The sequence below is a fragment of the Pseudorca crassidens genome, chromosome 17, assembly GCF_039906515.1.
Source record: "Pseudorca crassidens isolate mPseCra1 chromosome 17, mPseCra1.hap1, whole genome shotgun sequence".
In the NCBI taxonomy this organism is placed as follows: Eukaryota; Metazoa; Chordata; class Mammalia; order Artiodactyla; family Delphinidae; genus Pseudorca; species Pseudorca crassidens.
This window is the reverse complement of record NC_090312.1, coordinates 28259373-28273409: the sequence shown is the minus strand read 5'-3', so window position 1 is coordinate 28273409 and position 14037 is coordinate 28259373. Positions and strand designations below refer to the sequence as shown.

General features: G+C 33.8%; 1 pseudogene; it reads left to right on the top strand.

Moving 5' to 3' along the window:
• Positions 1–14037, top strand: part of LOC137210721 (voltage-dependent N-type calcium channel subunit alpha-1B-like) — a 154272-nt pseudogene that overhangs the window by 34290 nt on the left and 105945 nt on the right.

The window sequence follows — 14037 nt, the reverse complement described above, 5'->3', positions numbered from 1 at the left end:
TATAAAGTTAGTTATACGAGATGAGTGAATTCTAGATATCTGCTCTACAATGTACATATGCTACATGCCTATGGTTAATAATATGTCTATGGTTGTACACTAAAAATATGTTAAATTTAGATCTCATGTTGTGTTCCTACAACAACAATAAGAGAAAAGCAAAGGGCACAAAGAAGCTTTTGGAGGTGATGGCTATGTTTACAGTTTTGACTATGGTGATGGTATAATCAATGTATGTATATGTCCAAATTCATCAAATCATATATATATTCAATATGTGAAGTTTTTTTAAATATCATTTATACATCAATAAGGCTACAAAAAAGGGGGGAGGGGACTTTTCACCGCCTTCCTTAAAGAGGTAAAGTCTACTTCTTCAACATTTTAAAAAGGGTTAGTGTTTTGACTTGCTTTTGCTAATAGAAAAGACCAGAAGAGACAGGTGCCAGTTCTGAGGTCAAGAGTCCTTGGATACTTTTCTCTCTCTTCTTTGGAATCCTATTTAATACCATCATGTGTGGTCAGATAACATTGTCACCAAAGACATCCATATGACATCACCCAACAAACAACCAACCTACATACAGCTGCATGAGTGAAGATGCTGAGATCATAACTGCCCAGCTGAGTCCAGCCCCAAATAATGAGCTAGGTGCATTAATTGTTTTAAGCCAATAAGTTTTGGTCTGGTTTGTTTTGTGGCAAAAAGTAACTGACGCAATCTTGTATTCACCACAGTAGTAGAAAGGGTATTCTACCAAGATACCTTTGGGGGACTACCCTGGTGGCACAGTGGTTAAGAATCTGCCTGCTAATGCAGGGGGCATGGGGTCGAGCCCTGGTCCAGAAAGATCCCACATGCCATGGAGCAACTAAGCCTGTGCACCACAACTACTGAGTCTGTGCTCTAGAGCCTGAGAGCCACAAATACTGAGCCCACGCGCCGCAACTACTGAAGCCTGCGTGCCCAGAGCCCACGGTCCACAATGAGAAGCCACTGCAGTGAGAAGCCTGCTCACCGCAACACAGATTAGCCCCCACTCACTATAACTAGAGAAAACCTGCCCACAGCAATGAAGACCCAACGCAGCCAAAAATAAATAAATAAATAAATTAATTAATTAAAAGAAAAAAAAGATAACTTTGGGGCATAGAAAGTGTTACTGAATTATTTGAGAGATTTTCTCAGTTAAAGACAATTTTGTAATTTCCAAAATTAGTCACTTCAAATTAAAAAAAAAAGTTTAACAACTTTCTTCTTTTGAATGTAAATATTTAGTGACTTCATTTCATTCTTTTATTTGCATGAACAATACTCCAGTACTGCAGCAATGATCAAAAGAAGTGCATAAGATATAATGGTGATTTTATTAAGACTCATACAATGTACTTGACTATTCATAATGACTTCAAGCATCTCAAGCTGTGACTTAAATAACAAATAATTTTTAAAAACTCTATTCATTACTTTTTTATTGTATAATGAAAGTCAGTGACCTGCAGAAAGTAGTTTAATGAATTGAGACACGAATTTATAGGTGATAGTATAATCACTTTTAAGTTTACCCCCTCATTTTAATAATAGGATTACACTGGGTATTGAATAACGGTGCTTTTAATTTTATTACTTAATAGTTACAGATAAAATGTTAAGCTAAACATATAGTATATACCTTTTCAGGGATTTAATAAAAAAACTTTTTCTTGACATTTGATTACTTAGAAACTTATTCATTATAGATAATTAAAAATAGGATTAGAATCCTTGGGTAAAGAACACTTTTGCTTTCAATATATGTAACTCATGTAACACTGACAAAAGATACACATTTAAATACTGAAAACATAGAATATCTTTTGCATGATACCTGATCTATCTATATATATATATGAAGATAAAATGGAAAGTGACTAAATGGTCTAGTATTTTCAATTTAATATGTAGTTAATTGTGTAAAACTGGAAAACTTTTCAGATCTGTTTAAAAATATTTAAGTGAATATTTTTCAAACCAAATCTTGCTTTAGGCAATATTAAGCATTACAACAATAAAGTATACCTAAAATCAAGCACAGTAAATTATTTTCTTTTAAAATACTATATTTTTGTGAAAGCATTTCATACTCAATATAAGGAACTGAAGTAATATAGACACATGCAAATAAAAAGTGAAAACAAATAAAATTCCACCACTGAGAAATATAAAGTGAATACCATCCCAGATATACCTCTATACACACACACACACACAGTTTATCATTTATCTATCCATCTATCTGTATCTATCATACCATCCCAGATATACCTACACACACACACACACACACTCACACACAGATTTATCATTTATCTATCCATCTAACTGTATCATCTATCTCTATCACCTCTTACCTCTCTCTCTTTCTAAATATACGTGCGTGTGTGTGTGTGTGTGTGTGTGTGTGTGTGTGTGTGTGTTTGAGGGCATAGAGGAAATACTGTATATGTACTGAGAGAGTCAATTCCTTCCCTCTTTTCACCTATTTCCAGAACTGTTTCCCCTATCCTCTAGTTCCTTGTTACTTCAGATCACAAGGAAAACATACCTGCTCAGTTTGTTTCCCTCCACACTGTGGTAAAAGATTACAGTGAGAATTTTCAGAATTTTTAGTTTTTAATTTTTTTTTTTGCAACTCATCTGTGTGGTTCATAGGGAGTTATGTCAGAAACCTTGGCACATTTTTCCAAAATTCCCTGGTTCTTTCACTGGCAACAATTTTCAACATATACGGCATTAGGTCAAGCTCTTTCTATTACTTGACTGTTTACTGCTAACTTTTTCTCTTTTGGGGTATGGGGATCATTTAATTAAGGAACATTTTTTAATAGAATTTCAAAACAGTTTAAATGATAGGTAATTGGATAAGATGCAGTCAGTATTTATTGAATGTATACTATTTACTAGGCACAATGGAGATAAATTTGAAGATTGGGATTGATATATACACACTACTATATATAAACTAGACAACTAATAAGGACTTACTGTATAGCACAGGGAACTCTACTCAATAATCTGTAATGACCTATATGGGAAAAGAATCTAAAAAAGAGTGGATATACGTGTATGTATAACTGATTCACTTTGCTGTACAGCATAAACACAACATTGTAAAGCAATTATACTCCAATAAAGATGTTCAAAAGAAAAAATACTGGTACTCTGTCTACTGCTATTGCTGTCAGTGAATACATAATGCTATACGTATACATATATCCCCATATCCCCTCCCTCTTGCATCTCCCCCCCACCCTCCCTATCCCACCCCTCTAGGTCGTCAGAAAGCACGGAGCTGATCTTCCTGTGCTATGCAGCTGCTTTCCATTAGCTGTCTGTTTTACATTTGGTAGTGTATATATGTCAGTGCCACTCTCTCACTTCATCCAGCTTACCCTCAAGCTCTAATGTCTACAAGGTGATGTAAAAAGACCAAATGACACCTGCATACACAATAACATTATAAGAGAGGAACTCTGAGCTTAGGGGAATCAGGGATTTTATAATGGGCTCTAAGTATGCCCGTCTTTTGCCTCAGAAGGAGATATTATCTCTGTCTTCAAAGGCTGTCCAATAGATAAACATCCTTGAAAAGCATCCAGAACAAAGGGCAGTTAATTCGTCACTTGAAAGACATGCAGAAAAGTGAAAGGCCCATGAAAAATTGTCTCCCAATAATGAGTTGCTATGAATCATGAAAAAGAGGAGGAAGCTAAACATTAAAGATTCTTGGCATAATTGGGAAAAGATTCCCAGAGCAGAAGTTGTATTTCCACAGAAATACATATAGGCAGTGACTTGGAAAACTATAAGTTTTTATCACTTCATCAGATGGCAGAAAATGGTACATGTATTGAAAAGCATTGTTTGGGTTTCTTTAAGACAGGCTGCTGTAGTTCACATAAAGTTCAGGCCAAATCATGTAAACCAGAATGGCTTCCCTACATCCCAGTATTAGAAAATTTCTTCCATCATAGTCTGGGTTAGTTTTTTCTGTCATACAATATTCTCCCCCTCTCGTTTTCTTCATCTTATCACTTAATACAATGAAGATTAATTATTTGACTAATTATTTGTTTAACACCATTGAAGTATATGGGATAAGTAATTTTTTGTATGTTTTCTACTTCGTTCATACCACTTATAGCACAAGCAGGCAATCGAGAAAAATAATTCTGAATGGATAAATGAATCTCTGATACTCTACCTAAAATCCTCCATTTGTTAGACTGCCCTTCAAAGATTCACTTTGGGACTCCATGGATAGCACTGTATCCTTTACTAGCCCAGAAGACAAACTTCTCAAGATCTTTTAAGGCTGCTTCCCTCTGCCACTTTCTTACGTTCTCTCTTTTCTTCCCTTAGGCCTAAAGCAGAGCTGGTCACCTTTATCTGCCTCCAGGGTTTTCTGGTCCAAAGGGGTGACATACACAGGCTAGAATCAACCCTAAGCCAATATCAATATATTAGCTACATGGAAGTAAGCTATTCAAATTCAAGACCTTCCAAAGTGGTGATTATAAATGTAACATGCTACATGATTGCAAGAGTACTCATCCTTCTTCTTTATTATGCTTAAAACTCTGACCAATGCTTTGAAGTAAAATTAAAAAACAAAAAAAGAAACACTAATGCCATGAAGGTCTTCTTAAGAGAGTAACATTTGAGATCTGAAGGATGACTAGGAATTAACCATGACAGATGATAAAAGGACACCAGGCAGAGGTAACAGATGTCTAAACAGTTAGTGGTGAAGAAGATTAGAGGCTGAATAAACAGAGATAAATCCAATATGAATGGAGCAGAATGGGCAAGAAGGAGAGTGGAAGGAAACGAGGATGAAAAGGGATAAATACAAATTTAAGTTCAATTTCCTTGTACTATTTTTTTTGTAATTAATTACTTCCTTTCTATTTTCTTGGTAATCTTTTTTTTTCTAGTCCTCTTGGAAAAATATATGACATCATCTCGATTGATTCTATGTATTGTTTGTTTCTTTGTTGATTGCTTTGTTTGACTGTATATATATATATATGTTTCTATACATATTAGAAACTAAAGCTGGGGAAAAATGTATCATGTTAAGATATCGTGTGTGGGGTTCACAATTCTGTCAAGTTCTCATAGAGGGCTTAGCATACCCAGAAATACTTTCTTCCACCCCCTAGCATGTGTTCATTTTCAAAGTAAAATTTTAATGAAATATGATGTATATAAGATATACTTAGAGAAATGTACACACATTATTTTAAAAATCATACATTTGGAACAACTTTATAAGTGTGAATGCACTTGTGTAACCAACATCCTGATCAAAAAATAGAATCAAGAAATTAGCTTCATATGGATCAGAGATTTGCTTGTTAAAAATTAAATCATTAATGAACTAAAAGACAATATAGAAATCCTTTATAATTGGGGAAGAAGAAGGGCTTTCCAACTGTGTATCAAAATCCAGAAGCCATCACAAATTTGACAAATTTTACTACACAGAATATTAAACATAAATATCCATGATAAAATATGACAAAGTCAAAAGGAAAAATGGGAAAATATATTTGTAGCCAATATCATATATTAAAAACTAATATCCTAAAGTATAAAGAGCTCCATAAATAAATATATAAAATATCAATAAGTCTGTAGAAAAATTGGCAAATGACAAGAGACAATCCAGAGGAAAAATACAAATGACTCTTGAACATACGAAAATATACTCAATCTATCCAATTATAAGATAAATTAGTATTAAGAATCCTAGAATCTGTCATACAGACTGAAGTAAGTCAGAAAGAGAAAAACAAGTACTGTATGCTAACACATATATATGGAATCTAAAAAAAAAAAAAATGGTTCTGAAGAACGTAGGGTAAAGATGCAGATGTAGAGAATGGACTTGAGGACACGGGGAGGGGGAAGGGTAAGCTGGGACGAAGTGAGAGAGTGGCATGGACATATATACACTACCAAATGTAAAAGCGATAGCTAGTGGGAAGCAGCCGCATTACCAGCTTGGTGCTTTGTGACTACCTAGAGGGGTGGGATAGGGAGGGTGGGAGGGAGACGCAAGAGGGAGGAGATATGGGGATATACGTATATGTATAGCTCATTCACTTTGTTATAAAGCAGAAACTAACACACCATTGTAAAGCAATTATACTCCAATAAAGATGTTAAATTAATTAATTTTTAAAAAAGACTACGTTGAGCAACAATTCTCATCTATAATGTGATGAAAATAAAAAATTTTGATCACACACTCTACTGCCAAAGCTGCATAGAAAGTGGCATTTTCATGCATATTTGTGGAAGTATCCATTGTTAATCCCCAGTGAATATAGTATAATTATACATACTTGCTTTTACCAAGAAATGCTACAATTCTACTTCTAGGAATTATCCTATAGATGTACTGTACACATGTAAAATGACATATAGGGTTACCTATTGAAAAAAATAACTAAAGATAGGAAACAAACTATTAAAAAAGTATCTGGAAAGACATAAAAGAGACTATTTGGTTAGTGGGACATTATTCAGGGGTTGGTGGGAGAGTAAGTGTGGAGGAAAAGGAACTGCACAATAACTTTTATCTTTTTAGTGTGAAATGGACATGATATTCATGCCAAAAAATAACATAGAATAAACTTTATGATTTTTTTCAAAAATTAACACACCAACCTATCAACATGGAGATAAACACACATAAACTTACACTGACTCTGAAATGCTCCTGTCTTCCTTGTAGTCAGAAGCCCCACCCAAAGTTCTACTACCAATTTGATTTCTGACAATATATTTCAGTTTTCCCATTTTTAAAAATTTATAAATTATAATCTTACAGTATGCAATCTTTGTATTTGGTTCCTTTGACCCAATGTTATGTTTGTGAGAATCTTCTACAAACATTGCTGGGTTTCATTGTAGTTGATCATCCCTTGGCATATATTTATAATTATCTTGAGTGAATATACTCTAATGTATTTATCTGTTATTAACTTGATAAACATCTGGATAAGTTTGATGGAATTATCTTGATGGTTTCCAGTTTGGGGCTACTGAAAATAAATACCACTGCTAAAAAAGACATAATGCTGTTATGACCATTCTAGTAAATGTCTTTTTGTGAAAATATGTATGCATATCTGCTGCATATACACCTATGAGTAGAATTTCTGGATCTCTACATATACATACATCTGAGCCAAAAGAATGTATTATTCTCTCAAAAATTAAAATTCAAAGCAAACAAATGGAACTAAATAATATCACAGAAAATTAAGAATGAGACCATATCAGTTCATGATTTCTAAGAGCTCTACTTTCTCAGGACTTCAGTTTTCAGAAGTTACTGGAAACTTGCTTACTGTTGGGAAAAATATCTCTACAGTTTTTCTTCTTGAAGTGCATCATAACTTTCCTAGTGGTTCAACATGTTGATTTGCTTTGTACAGATCACTGGAGAAACAGACTCGTGTTATTCAAATCCCCACCTAATATTTTGTCTGGTATATGATGACATAATAAATACAAATTATATTGATAGGTGAACAAAATAACTTGAGATCTTTAGTGCTGAACTCATTATTTTACTTCAGGATTTCCTCTATGTGTTTATTTATTTATATGTTTTACAAGGTCATGAGACTTCTTTTTCTTTGTTCTTTAGTTTATTATCTTCTAAGTGCTGTGAGAATCATTTCTTGGGAAACATATATATGATGGATTATTCAGGCAGAAGCAACTGTCTTATAAAGTACGATGAATATACAGTTTTAGCAAGGGTCATCTTTATTGCTTTCCTAAGCCAGATGATAGCTTCCAAATCATCCAAAACTTTTCTCTTAAACCTGTCCCTAGAACATGGACTTCTCAGATTCAATTGCTGGGAAATATATGGTAATTTGTCTATCTCTTAGTTTCACATTAACTTTCAAGTTGTTTGTTATAGAAAGTTCTTAATATTATAAAAAAAAGCACGTCTAATTGTTGAAATAACATGGACTTGAAAGATGTAAAGGTGTCGTATGATTGCTCTACATATACATTTGAATCCATCCATATTAGCTGAAAGTTCTTAATAAGAAATTAACCCCAACTCTATAAAAAAATTTAGGAATATACTGTGGCTTTATTGATTGTTTTTATTGAAGCACTGAATGAAATGTAAACCTTTAACTTACATTCATCCAGTTATCCCCTTGCATTTGCAAGAGCCCCATGGTAAGAAAAAATGAAAAGATATACAATTACTAAGTTCCCCCCAACTAGTGCTTCAGAATGTTTCTACTCTATATAAAAACAAGCAACTGTAGAACTGTTTAAAATATATGTACTACATTTTAATGTAACCATTCTATCAACTTTTGTTACTGTTTGATCAGGCTGGTATTAGATCTGCCTCTCTCTTCTCCTTAATGACATCTAGACACACCACATCAAAGCAAATGACCACGAGTAATTCAAAGGTGTATTACTCACTCAGGCATAAGCAAGGCAAGGGAGATCCTGGGCAAGGGGTCCCACCAGGTCACATAGAATCCTGGACTCTCTGATGTCCTGGAGGAGGGAAGAATGGGAGAAGGAGGGGTAATGGAAGGAAGAGGTATTGGGAGAAAGGGGGGAGAATGGGGAGAGAGAAAGAAAAGAGACATTCAAAGGGGTGTTTGTATTTATACATATGACAGGAGATAGTAGGCAGGATTTTTGAACACTGCTAAACTGATTAATTTTAAGTAGCCAGTCCAATTGTGGGGAAAAAAGGAGGATGAAGAACAGAGGCAGTGCTGGATACCTTACATGTAACTTGCCCCTTGTTCAGCATAGCAGAAATTGAATAGGGCTGGGGAGTCTGATGGTGCCTACCCACACAAGTGTTAATGGGTTAAACAGATTTCATTTCGCTGTGTGTGGGTAACTTACTGCTTTCCACTTCATTTCTCCACAAATATGGGTGTATGTATACATATGCACACACATACAAAAAGAATATTTCCTACTTCTCCTCTTCAATTTTATTGGCTAATTTTTAAACACCAAAGGTGAAATATGGTAGATTTGTGTGCTAACTTATTTTCTTTCATCACAGAAGTACTTATGAACTAATGTTTCAAATCTAATGTTTTTCCATAGGGTATGGGTCAACAAAGTATTAAAGTACTTAGATTCATTGACTCTGTTAGGTCTTATAAATATCATTAACAAATTGCAAATTATACCTTGTGTTATCATTTGTGATTTCTTTTGATAATTTAGTAAATGGCTAAAAGTCAGAAATATTATACATAATTCCAGAACATATCACTGCCTTGAGCATCAAAATACTTGTATACTTATTCATATTTTTACCTTTAAGACAGATATATTTTCATTTGGAAAACACTATATGAGGATGAGATAATGCAGGGGTATTGCTCATAAATTATGAACTCTGGTGACTGCTGATTCCATTACAATGAAAAATGTCATAAATATTGTTTGTCCTCCTTAATTAGGATGTGTGTTTGGCACCTAAGTGTAGAAATAATTCAATATCCTATTTCCAGTGTTCATCTTACATGATGATTTTTGTGCTGTGATTATCGACCACTCTCTCTTCAAACTCTCCTCTCCAGCTTCTCTCCCTCTTGGCTCTCAGAACTCTTTTAATATAGATTATTTTTCTCTGTCCCTTAAATATTGATATTCACTATGTGATATTTTTGACTCTTTTCTTCCTTTCCATTCTTGCTAGGTTTATTTACCTTCTCCCATGATCTCAAATATCACATACTACTCAAAACTTACAAAGTTATATCTCCATCCCTATTTTCAACTAACCACTAAATATAGGATATATATGTAAATTCTTTAGGCACCAGATTTGAAATACTTAAGATGATATTAATTATTTTTCACCTAAAATATCTTCTTTTATATTTTCTCCTGCCTCTCGTATCAGTAACATCACTAATTTACCAGTGATCTAACTTTAAAAACACAAAGTGTTCCCCAACTCTTCCTACTCCAATCCCTCTTTTCCAAAAAAATTAGCATACAACCCTACCCCTCTAGTCACATAGGACAATTTTTCATTTTCTATAGACACATATACTTCTACAATTCAAGGCTTGTTTGATCTACATGGAGTGTCTTCCTTTTTTCTCCCCTCCCTCCACTGCCTAGTTAATTCTTACTCATTCTTAAAGACCTGGCATTTTACACATTAGAAACTGTCTTAAGTGATTTATACAGAGTATCTCATTGAATATTCAAAATACTACCTTGTGTTGGAAACTATTGTTATCCTGATTTTACAGATGATGGCTCTTTAAGGGGTTAAGTAATTGTGACCCTCCCATTTGGCAGGCTGACCTTAAGGCATAGTTCTCTGTTGGGATTGGAAAGCTGACCTTTACCCTGCCTAAGCGTATGAGCTTCTGATACCTTGCTCAGTGCTTCAGCCTTGTCAGGTAACGAAGGGGAAAGGTCACTGCTCCCTATTTTCTCATGGTTTTCTTTAGATTTCACTTGTGAGAGGAAAAAAAATATGTCCTGAACAAAATCAGTGATATCCACATAACTTTAAATATTGCCCTTTACATTGACTTAATATATATTTACTGCACTAATATATATTACATGCACCACCCTCAGCTCTGAGTATTCAAATGTAAACTAGATCAATAAGAACATTTACATTGTTAATTGTTGTCATTTTATGAGAATATACCTTATAGTAATACCTATTAAAACCAAGCATACTATGTGGTTTGGACGATAACCTTTAGTTTTCCCAACTGCTTTTCCAAGATCTAGTAGATTAAGTCTGGTCGGGTTTCCTTAGATTCTTTTCTCCTCCTCTATGCTGTCTCAGGTTATGAAAGATATATAAATGCAAATTACAAAGCAGTATTTGTGCCTCTTACCCAAAAAAACTATTCCTAAATTAAGATACTTAACTCATTCCTGAAGCCTGTTACACTACCGTCATTTCAGTGGATGTAGTAGTTTTACTACCATTCTATTCATGAATAAATATTATCATTGCATTTTTATATTTTATAATTGTTTTAAAATTATGAGGAAATTCCATCTATCTATCATCTTAAAAGATGCATAAAAATACTGGTATTCAATACTGTTGGAGAGGAAGAAAATTTTCCTCTACTCTTCTAAGTTGTTCCAGTTGGTCTGAGAGTTAAATTGACATGAGACAGCTTAACAGGAGAAAATTAAGCAAAAGTTTAATAGCATATATACATTGGAGACACCTGGGAAAACTGAATAACTCACCAAAATGGCCAAAGTTATCACCTTAAATAGCATCTTCAGCTAAAGATAAAAGAAGAAGTTGGCAATAGTCCTTTGGGACTTCAATGGGAAGGCAGACACATGGAGATGGAAAAGCAAATGTTTGGTAAAGAAATGTTTGCTGGGCCAGGCAGAGACAATGTGTCACAGAGTGAACTCTGATCTCTAGGCCTTGATAATTTTCCCCTACCACACCCAGTCCATATTCTTTACAGATATCTCTGGTGATAGCTCTATTTCTGGAACAGGTCCCTTATCTAAATTCTTTAGGCAGCTAACTAAGAGGTAAAAAGAAAGACTTCCTGAGTCTTCTGTTCTTAATCAGCCTAAATTAATCTTCATGCCAAGGAGATACATTTTGGGGTGGCAAATTTTTCTTCCCTTATAATATTCTGATCCATATGTGTTTGAATGGAATTAATACATAAATAACTTTTCTCCAAAATATTTATCATGTCTTTTTTCAAGCTGTTAAACAATTTATCAAATATTCTTGTAATTAAAACAGTAAGTGTGTTAGAAATCAGTTGCAATAGCAAATAGGGTCAATATTTTTGGTCCAGAAGTGCATGTTGCAAAAGACAGATTAAATACATTTTTATATCAGACCTATTTCACCTTTATCATACAGATTTATCCTGTAGCTTCTAGATATACTGGCCACTGAATGACTCTACCAAGTTTATTTAGCAATAGGAAACTCAACTATCTGCAGTTTCCTGATAATTTTATTTTATTTCCTGATAATACTCTTTCCTGGCTCTAGTCTTTGCAATTTTTGTCCTACTGTCTGGAATGTCTTTCCAGTGTTCCTCCCTTAGTTAAGGCTCAGCTTAAGCTTTTCTCCGATAGGCCTTCAGTAAACAGCTATATTATGATCCTGTCCAATCAGTGTGTACACTCACACACATGCACACACAATTAATGCCAGAAATATGCTCCCTTTGCCATATTCCAGTAACACCTATATATTGATAGCATCTATCACAGTTCATGAAAATTTATTTTTCATTTGTCTTCCTCCCATAGTCTTCAAATTCCTTGAGAACAATGACTATCCAATTCGTCCCCCTTTCACATAGTAGAGACTCAATATGTATATGTTTAAATAAGTTGATAAATTAATAACTATGTCTCACCAATCTCCAAAATCAATTAATTTCTTTTTCTTGTGGCCAATTATAGCATTATTGATGTCAGTTACAGTCCAAAGACATTTCAAAGAATGTCTTTGCCTTAGCTTTTAAATTTCTATGAAAAAAATTTTTACTTAAAACATTTACAGCTCCAGTGTCCATGCAAATATCTACCCAACATTATTTATCTTTAAAGATATTACATGTTTGGAGTCCCACAGGGATAGTAATGTATGTGGCATGATGCCCTCTTGAAGATTCACTGTAATTCTGAACATCTGCTAAAAAATGGGAAGTGGATTCCTTATCAACACAAGGAAAATTACATACTCCTCAAGTTATGTAAAAAAGATCTATATGCACCTTAAAGAGATTAAGAATTAGAGGGCTTTATAGAAAGAGAATGCAATTAGAAGTTCAAATTTCTTTTCCACTATGAAATTCCACGTTATTAGAAAAATCATTAACAGTTTTATTACCTAGTTGTTTTTTCAGATCTCTGTGAAATGGGTATTAATATATTATTTCTTTATTTTTTTCTAAGTTTAAATTTCTAGGATATAAATAACAAAGCTCCTTCCAACATAAACTATTCAAAATCAATATAAACAATTTTTGCTGTAGTTTTTAATGTGTACATGTGTACACATTACATGTGTTAGCTTCTATAGGAAAGAAAAATACATAAATAATTTTTGCCCTCAAGTTACCAATTGTCTTGTTGCAAATATTAGTTTAGAAGTATGTAGATAATCAGCACCTGGTATAATTTGAGAGCAGTTGCCACACATGATGCTAGTAACATAGAAAGTACTAAAAAAGGCATTTGGAATGCAAAGAAAGTTTTAAAAATATAATACAAAAAAATTGGGATAAGAGCCTCAGTTCTTTAAATAAGTTACTCGTTTAACCACTTTAATTTTTAGTTGTAAACTAAATATATTTCTTTATAGAAGCATTAATTTTTCTCAGAAATAGCAACTCTGATTCACAGAAGTCAACTTTAACCTGATGTGTCCTGAGTATATTTTTCACCCAATCATAAGCTGCATCATGTCCAGGTCAAAAAAAAATATATCAAAACATATAATCATTCCCAACACACCTTGTTGGCTTGACTTCAAACCAATTTAGACAACTCTTTTGACTTACAGATGTAAATGCCCAACAGCCTATTAGGCATAGTCACTTGATTCCAAAGTTCACTTCTCAAAAATGAAACTACAAGGAACTCATCATCCTCCCAACCCAGCTCTCAAACAACAAACTGAAATAAGCAAAATAAAATAAACGCTATGCTCTTTATTCCAGGCCTTAAATTGGAAGAAAAGAGGAATATTGCTCTTTGTGTTCCTACTCAATCTTAGCCTTGAACTTATACTTGGAACGGAAGACTACATCCCTGACCTAATTTCTAGCCTAATGCTTGAGATGACACAGTGGTATGAACCATGGAAATTGCTTAAACTGATAAAGACCCTATTTTACTCTAAGAATTATCCAACAAAAAAAGGAAGAAAGAGGTTATTCTGTGCCAGCCAAGCTCCAATCTTTAATTCCCTTAAGAAACAG